The sequence below is a fragment of the Phyllostomus discolor genome (assembly GCF_004126475.2).
Source record: "Phyllostomus discolor isolate MPI-MPIP mPhyDis1 chromosome 15 unlocalized genomic scaffold, mPhyDis1.pri.v3 mPhyDis1_scaffold_33, whole genome shotgun sequence".
In the NCBI taxonomy this organism is placed as follows: Eukaryota; Metazoa; Chordata; class Mammalia; order Chiroptera; family Phyllostomidae; genus Phyllostomus; species Phyllostomus discolor.
In genome coordinates, this window is record NW_023397492.1 from 107,800 (window position 1) to 117,300 (window position 9,501).

A 9,501-nucleotide genomic window follows, 5' to 3' on the forward strand; every position below is an offset into this window, starting at 1 on the left:
TCCACACACAGTGACTATCTCATTCTTTCCTCATTTTTAATGGTCATGAAGTAAAATATGTTGTCAGACTTTCACAGTGGGGTGCTGACAAGTGAAGTGCCTTCCATCTTCTTCTCCATCTCCCCCACGTTTCATATCAGAAATTTGATAGGAAATGATGGGTCTTCTCTTTAGGTGTCTTTGAAAGATTGAAACCACACAAACCACTGTAAGCAGAACTCCCCTCTGTCACCTCCTTTACAAAACGCAGTCCCTGACTGAGCCTCCTTCCCCTGCTCTATCAACACATGTCTGACTTCCTGCAGGGCCTTCCCTGTTCTTCCCACCATTTTCAACTACATGTATGATAAATAATCCATGACCCCTTGGTGCATGTGCTTGTCATCAGCATAGATATTGACACAAAACTGTGATGGGCCCCTCTACCTCTATGTGGCATTACCTGATCTTGGTGCTGTGAGAAAGATGCCAAATCACAGACCATAACCACAAGGTGTTTTTGTCCTCTGGTATTGGGTCCACATACCTCTGGTGCCCACTGTCCAACATGCACATGTTCTGCTGATGGTCAGCTTGGACACTGAGCTGAACATATGGGTGCAGCAGAGTTCTGCTTATATTCCATTGACATGGGTCAGAACATGTGATGATTCAGTGGAACTGAACACAAGAGTATCTATAAGAGATAATGCACTTTGTATAATACAGAATATTGTATTTCTTAACAGTAGGTATTTCACCCTAACTGTTGTGGATCAATGGATTGAATGATGGCCTGAGGTCCAGGGGTTTGCCAGTTTGATTACCAGTCAGGAAACATGCCTGGGTTGCTGGCCAGTCCCCATTAAGGGCGTAGGGATGTCAAGCCCACAATGATGTCCCTATCCCTCTCTTTCTACCTTTCTTCCTCTCTCTCTCTCTCTCTCTCTCTCTCTCTCTCTCTCTCTCTCTCTCTCTCTCTCTCTCTCTAAAAACAATAAATAACTTCTTCATAAAACATAACAGACTTTCTGCAGTCAGAGACATCAAATAAGTCCACAGAATCAGGAATACAGAGATGTTCTTTGAGGGAAACTGTTATAGGAAGAGAAATCCAGACAGGAAAAATGCCCAATCTTTCAACTGCACCTGTTCTTGGGATAATCCTTGGATTCAGGGATGCTGATAACCACCTGAAGGTCACAGCCCCTACTGCAGGGAGGTTTGTGTATGGACTCACACTGTCTCCCCCTCAATGTATCTCTGGCACAATAATACATGGCCATGTCCTCAGTTCTCAGGCTGCTCAACTCTATGTAAGCTGTGTTCTTGGACTTGTCTATGGTCATGGTGACTCTGCCTATAATATTTTGTGGATAGTTTGTATTACCACTGCTAGGATTAACCTCCCCTATCAACTGAAAGCCTAGTCCTGGGGCCTGTTGCACCCATTGCATCCAGCACCGGTGAAGGTATATCCAGAAGCCTTTCAGAAGACCTTCACTGAGGCCCCAGGATTCCTCACCGCAGGCACCAATTGTAATAGCTGCATCTGGGAGTGGAGAGCTGTGGAGAAGAGTAGGAGTGAGTGTAAATCTGCTTTGAGTGTCTGTAGTCCCCTCCTCAACCCAGGGACTGGGAGGCCCCTTACCTGTAGCCACTGCCACCAGGAAGAGGACTCTGCAGCTCCAGTCCATGATGAGAGACTGCTGTCAGGTCTTCTGTAGGAGAGGGTGTGGCTGTGGGTGATGCTCTCAGGGCAGACAGACCCACATTTAACCTAGCCTACCTCTTGTAATTTGCATATCCAAAAGGCACAGTGTTTCATATATGAAAACTTGTCCCTACTTCAGAGAAGATAGAGGGCAGAGAGACCGTACTCAGAGAGATTATGAGCATCTAAGTCCTAATCCATGTTTGAGGATATGCATTTCTTGTCAGGACCATGAGGTCTGCTCTGCTATGGCTCCTCCCACTGAGGGACAAGCCCAAAAGGGCATGCTGCTCATTGTGAACCGAACTTTGAGTAACACACAGACCACCTGGACGGGTTCTGGGCTTTAATGCCTGAGTGTCTTATTCATGTGTCTCCAATTTCTGCAAATTGTATGTCTCAAAAGTGTTGTGCCTAATGAATTGGTAACATGATACCTGAATTTAGCAACTTACTATTTAGATATTAAAAAAAAAAAAACTTATACATACCACCATTGACTGCAATTTTCTTGTTTTATTGAGTTTGGTAAATACTCTTGAGTATGGGCTATTTACAGTTACCTCATGTATAACAGTTATTTTAGGTGTTTTCATGAAAAAGAGTAAGACCTAGGCCTTTGGAGGAAATTTCCCCTCAGCTCCTTCTGCACCTGCTTCAGGCAGCAGCCTTGAGCTGGTTGGTCCCTACTGCCCCTGCTGCCCAGCCTGTGCCCTGCAGAGGAGCGCCCTTTCTGGGGTCACAGGGCATAGACATCATAGCGTCTGTAGTCTAGAATTAATGTCTGCACCTTGACATAAGGATACTCTGTCAGGGACACCCTGTGCTTAGAGATCTCAGGATACAGACAATTGGCTTTACCAAATCCCAGTGACTCTGCAGGGAACCCGCAAGGAAGGGCATTATGAAGTCATGTGGGTGTCCCTTCCCTGGAACTTCAAGAAGATCTGACTCAGCCAAAACCCCTGAATCCTGAAGTCCCAGGGGTCTTTGTGGACTCTGATGTCCTCAGGTTCCTCTGCTTGCAGATTCCATCTGAGTAGTCCTGCATGTGGCCCTGATCCCACTGCACTTCTATGCTCAACACGTTGCACAAACACATACCATGATTTTCATAGTAGTGACTGGCAGGTTTCCCTTCTCCTCTATTCCTTGAACATTGGCAGGTCCTCTACACTGATCTTAACCTAATGAGTCACCTGCTTTTGCAATAGAACAAAAGCAAAAAAGACTGATGTGAGGAGTGGAGTGCCCCATCCTTGTGGTTTCCTGTTCTTCCAGAGCCTGGTACCTGAGGGTCTGGTCAAAGAAGGACCCTAGTTTTTCCTTGGGAGGGTCAAACCCAGAGGAACCGTGTCATGTAGCCAACAGTGACATAACAACTGGGGTGGTCACACTGATCTACATGCCACAGGTCTCTATGCTCAGAGCTCATGGCCAGGAGTCCTGAGAGCAGGACCATGGGGGACAATGTATGGATGTCTCCCAGGAGCTACTGGAAGTAGGTGCTAATGCAGGAACAGGGAATCCAACATACTGAGTGTGGCTGCTCAGAGTCCCTGTGATGCAGGGACTGGATTGTTTTCCATGTCCCCCCCTGATGTTCTAAGCACCCTTTGCAGTTCAGCCCTTTTGTCAGTGCACTGCAAGGTTTGTTTATGAATCACATGTTCTTTATTTTTCTGAGCCTCTCACCCTATAATACATGGAAGTGTCCTCCTGCAGATTGACAATATTCTAATCAGCTCTTGAGATAGAATGCGTGCTTTTCACAGATGCAGCATAATGTGTCATGGGATTTTAGATTCCTTCTAATTAAGCCTACCCACTCCACTGTTGCTGTTGTGGCTGATGTTGTTGAGCTTGTAACATGCACTTTGTATAAAGTCAGTTAATGTAAAACTTGAACATTTACAGGAGAATCTCAGAGACACTGGGCAACAGAAATGGCTGCAAGGGCACAGCCCAGACCTGGGCGCATCCCTGTGTAAGAATGAAGCTCAGCCTGAGATCTGAGAATGATGCTGCCCAGCCATATCACCACACTGATGATCACTCTGTCAGAAAAAAAGGTGGGCTGCAGCTGGACGAGCAGGAGCAGAGACTCTGAAGTAAGGAGAGATGTTGGCAACCCGATGTGAATAAGGAAACACAATCAAGGAGTCATTGGAAGATTTGAATTCTCTGGAGCCTATGGCAGAAACCAACTTCAACAATGATCTCCAAAGATGGAGGGGTAGGTAAACACAGTTTACCTCCTCTCATAACTACATCAAACTTACAATTAAACTATAAAACAGTCATCATTCAGAACCATCAGAATTTTGGTTGAATGGAAATCTGACAAGTATGGAACTAAAGAAACCACATACACCCATACTGGTTCAAGGCTGCAGAGGCATGGAATGGGTTGGACCAACATCCACATGTGGTGGATAAAACTTTAGGAGGAATATTGTATAAGCAAGTGGTCCCAGGGCCAAAACCACTCCGCCTCCAGCTCAGACTTCTAGTGTCAGGAAGGTGATTCCCCATGAATTCTGGCTGCAAAACCCAGTGGTGATTGTGTTAGGAGAAAAAAAAAAACAAAAAAACTCTAGAGTCTTAAGTAATTCCTCTTAATGACACGGCACCCAGAACTATTCAGATGCAATCCTTCTGAACTCCAGCACAGAGATAGCAGCTCAAAAGGCGTTGGTGTCATATGGGGGTGGGAAGGGGTGGGGAGGGAACAGAAGTGTCTGTCACCAAGGGCACATGAAGGACATCTTTATTTTAGACACAAAGGCAGGCAGAAACCATTGTTCTTTGGAACCCTCCCTCTACAGAGACACAGCTGCCAGGCTGCTGCCATATCTGAGATTTCATCAACCTCACTAACCTCTGTTTGTCCAACCCTGAAGATCATGCAAGGCTGCATCCTACCCAACATATAGGCCCACTCAAGCTGATAACTATTGATTTTTCATAGGAATTATTTTTCTTGGATCATGCTGAAAACTCTCTGAATCCAAGAACCTATTGCTCAATGGCCCCAGGCCTTCATCCCTGTCTCTGGAAACAGCCAGCCAGATTCACAGCTTGGCTTTGTCTGAGACATCCAAGCCCAGCACAAGTAGCAACCAAATGCATGTTGGTTTATAGCTGTAGCAGGGTAGCCCTTGCAGGAGAACACTGGTGCAAACTGACCTTGGTTGTCACCACCCAGGAAACCTGAGAGACTGCTCACCCAGTCAACAGATACAGAGCATGTAGAGGCACCATGCCCTGCCCCTGCACAGCTAATTCTCCATGGAGGACACAGGTTAGTAATCAGTGATCACAGACAGTCCTTGCAGCTGCCTGGCCTGGGAAAGTTCTTCCCACTAACCTGACAGAGCAATTGAGTTTAACTTCAAGAGATAGGTGTACTTAGCCCATACAAAGGGCATACCTTAAATACCCAGCTTGGGTGATGGGGGAAGATTGCCCCTGGCCCTAGTGAACGACTACTTCATTAGTTCATGCTCCCAAGAGATAGGGTCATAGCACTTCTACCTAATACACAGAAACAAACACATGGTGGCTGACAAAATGAGGATGCAAGACACATGGCAACAATGGAAAATAAATTTTAAAAATATATCAAAACTCCAGAAACTGATCTAAACAAAATACAGGTAAGCAATCTTTTAGATGCAGCTTGCAAATCACTGGTTTAAAAGATGCATAAAGAGCTTAGGACTTCAAAAGCAAAGCATAAAAATACCCACTCTAAAATGAAGGGCATACTGATGGAAATAACAATTCACAGGGAACCAACACTAGAGCGCATGAAGCCAAGGATCAAATCAATGATTTAGAACATGCAAGAAGAAGAAACAACCAATCAGATCAACAAGAAGAAGAAATAATAAAAAGAGGATAATGTAAGCAGCCACTGGGACAATTTAAACTATTCCAATATTTGCATCACAGGATGGGCAGAAGGAGAAAAGAAAAGTCAAGAACTTGAAAATCTATTTGAAAATTGCGGAAAGAAAATTTCTCTTATTTGGTGAAGGCGATACACATGCAAGTCCAGAAGACACAAAGATTCCCATAACAGATGGATGCAATAGGTCCACTCCAAGATACATCATAATTAAAATTCTGAATGTTAATGCTAGAGAGACAATATTAAAGTCATCAAGAGAAAAGCACTTAGTTATCTACAGGTAGTTCCCATAAGACTGTCAGCTGACTTCTCAAATGAAATTTAGCAAGCTACAAGGGATTGGCATGAGTCATTCAAAGTCATGAAAATCTGGGACCTACTGCCAAGATTGCTCTACCCAGAAAAGCTATCATTTTGAATGGCAGTTAATGAGCAGTTAAAGGTCAGATAAAGAGCTTCACAGGCAAGAAAAACTTAGAGTTTACCACCACCCAGATATTATTATACAAAATGTTAAAGGGACTTATTTATGAAACATGGAAGTACATTAGAGTGGGGTGTGGGGAATTGGTAAAAAAGGTGAGAGGATTAATAAATACAAATAAATTGTTATACAGTAGGTAATGGAATGTAAATTATTGTATAGTAAATGGAGTGGCCAAGAATTCATGAACTTGACTCATTGATAGGGACAATGGTTTGTGGGTTGCCTGAGGGATTGGGAAATGCTGGTAGAGGGAACAAAGGGGGAAATTGAGAAAACTGTAATAGCATAATCAATAAATTATACTTGATTTAATATCAATGATTTCCATGGCAACAAAAAGCTCCAGAATAAGCTATTACCAATTCAGAGAAATATGCATAGGTTTTGTCTAAAGGGATGAAGAGAGCTTGTGTCCCATCTGGGTCAAATTATGAGCATGAACTAATGACACATGACACAACACAACAGGGTACCTGAAGCTACTCTCCTTTCTAGCAGGTCTGGGTGCTTCAGAAACTACTGCAATAGCAAAGAGAAAGACCAGGGTCCTAAAGGAAATATTTCCAGATGACATCCCCATGGGACTCAGTTATTGGGCTTATCACACACTGCATTTTAGAAAGCTCGTATTACTTGTTAGAGGCTAACAGGAAAAGATAGGCAGCCTTCAGCTTCGTAAAGGTAATTGCAGGTGAGTGATGGCAACTGAAAGAAAGAATCAAATGGATCCCTGGCTGGTGTGGCCCAGTGGTTGAGTGCAGGCCTGGGAATCAAAGAGTCGCCAGTTAGGTTCCCAGTGTAGGGCACATGCTTGGGTTATGGTCCCAGTCCCCAGTAGAAGGCACACAAGAGGCAACCACACATTGATATTTCTCTCCCTCTCTTTCTCCTTCTCTTCCCCTGTCTAAAAAATAAATAAATAAAACCTTTAAAAAGAAAGAATCAAATGGAGAAAATTACAATGCCAACTCAGAAACAAAGAAATTATCAACAGGCTCAGAAGCAGAACCCAAAGAGTAAGGGACTCCAGGCAAAAGGCCCAGTTGGAAATCCCCTAACCCCAGTAGGATGGCTACTGTAAAAGGATGCAGAAAGAAAGTGGAACAGAACTAATGCTGGAGGTGAAGGTAGTAAGAATGAAATAATTTATAGTTTATATGTCTGTACTTTGACCATTTTACAGTAAATTTCTCATATAATGTATTTTATATGTAATGAATCTTTTACAATTAGAAAAAAGTCAATATATGTTTAATTTGCCCATATTTAAAGCATGTAGACTTACAGTAAAAATTGCTCTGCATAATCATTGACACAGTTAATATGGAATTCTGTTATAATTTTCCTGTCAGTAATGAGTCATAAGTAGAATCCATTTACTTTTAGGAAAAGACACAATGTGCCAGAGCTTCTAATTAAGGGTCTAGCTGTCTACTCCCACTTTTCTCAGTGTTTTTCTCATAAATGGGTGTCGTTTCTTATCAAATGCATTTTCAGCATCTGTTGTTATGATCATTTGCCTTTTCCTTTGTTTTGAGATTTTTCTTTCCTTTTGTTTATCTGATGGATTATAGTTATGTACATTATACCATCCTTGCATCACTGGGGTAAGTCACACTTGATCATGGTGTATGATTTTTTATTGCATTGCTGCATTAGGTTTGCCAGTATTTTGATGAGAATTTTTACATCTATGTTCATCAGAGATATTGGTCTACAGTTTTTATTTTTCTTTGTTGAGTCTTTATCTGTTTTAGGGATTGCGATGAAGCTGGCTTCATAAAAAAAAAAAAAAAAAAAAAAAAAAAAAAAAAAACGCTTGGGAGTCTTCCCTCTTCTTGGAATTTTTAGAGTTGTTTGAAAAATACAAGGATTAACTCTGTCTTAAATGTTTTGTAAAATTCTCCTGTGAAATGTCCAGTCTAGGAGTTTCGTGTGCCTGAAGTTTTTTGACTGCTGTTTCAACTTCACTAGCTGTTATCTGTCTGTTCAGCCTTTCTGCTTCTTTTTGATTTAGTTTTGGAAGATTAAGTGTTTCTAAAAATTTACCCATTTCACCTAGGTTTCAACTTTCTTGGCATATACTTGTTCATAGCAATTTCTTACAATTTCTGTGTTATCAGATGTAATTTCTCCTCTTTCATTTCTAATTGTATATATTTGAGGCCTCTGTCTTTTTTTTCCCATGATAAGTCTCAATAAAACTCAGTCAATTATGTTTATATTTTCAAAGTACTAGCTCCTGGAGTTATTGATACTTTTAAATGTTTTTTAGTCTTTATGTCATTTAATTCTCCTGGAATATTTTTCCCTTCCTTCTGCTATTTCTGGGATTTGTTTGTTGTTGTTCATGGTGTTTTTTTTTTTTTTTTTTTTTTTTTTTTTTTTTTTTTTTGTAGATGTAGGGTTCAGTTGTTTGTTTGAAGTGTTTCTATCATTTTTAGGCAGGCCAGTGTTCTTATGAACTTCCTTTAGAGGTCTGCTTTACCTATTTCCCATAGGTTTTGTAGTGTAATGTGTTCATTTTCATTTATTTTCAGTAACTTTTTTTTATTTCTTCACTGATTTCATTATAAATCCATTTATTGTTTAATAGCATACTATTCAGTCTCCATGATATTGAGCATTTTTTTTTTTAGTTTTTTTCCTTGAGGTTGGCTTGTGATCTTAAGCCTTTGTAGTCTGATAAAGTGCTTAATATAATTTCCATATCACTTAATTTCCCAAGGATTGCCTTATGTCTATCATGCTGTCTGGATTGCCTTATGTCTATCATGCTGTCTATCTTTGAAAATGTTCCACATGCATTTGAAAAAAAAGTATATTTTGTTTCTTTAGCATGTCAGGTTACATATCAGTCAAGTTTGTTTGATCTAGTGCATCATTCAGTGTCACCATATCCTTGTTGATATTTTGTTTGGAAGATCTACCCATTATTGACAGTGGGGTGTTAAAACACCGTAGTATAAGAGTGTTGTTGTCTATATCTTTCCAGAAGTACTCCAAGATTTTCTTTATATATTTGGATGCTCTTATGTTGGATCCATACATGTTTACAGTTGCTATGTCCCCTTGATGGATTATTCCATAGAGAATTATGAATTGTACCTCTGTGTCTCTTATGGCATTATAGTCAGTTAGAAATACAAAATCAGAGGAAAGAACTAAAAACCCGGTACAGAAGGTCACTAGGGCAGAAAGCTCAGGTGCTCAGCAAAAGGCATGCAAAAGAGATATAAGTAAAATAGGCACACAGACCAATGGTGAACTGGAATGTAGACTCAGAAAATGGATGAGGACCCAGGGGCTGTTCTAGGCACCTCCCAACCCATCCTTGTTTCCTCACGTAGGTGTCTGATACACTTGACAGTGGGGGACACGTTAATAGACTTTCAGTTGATATGG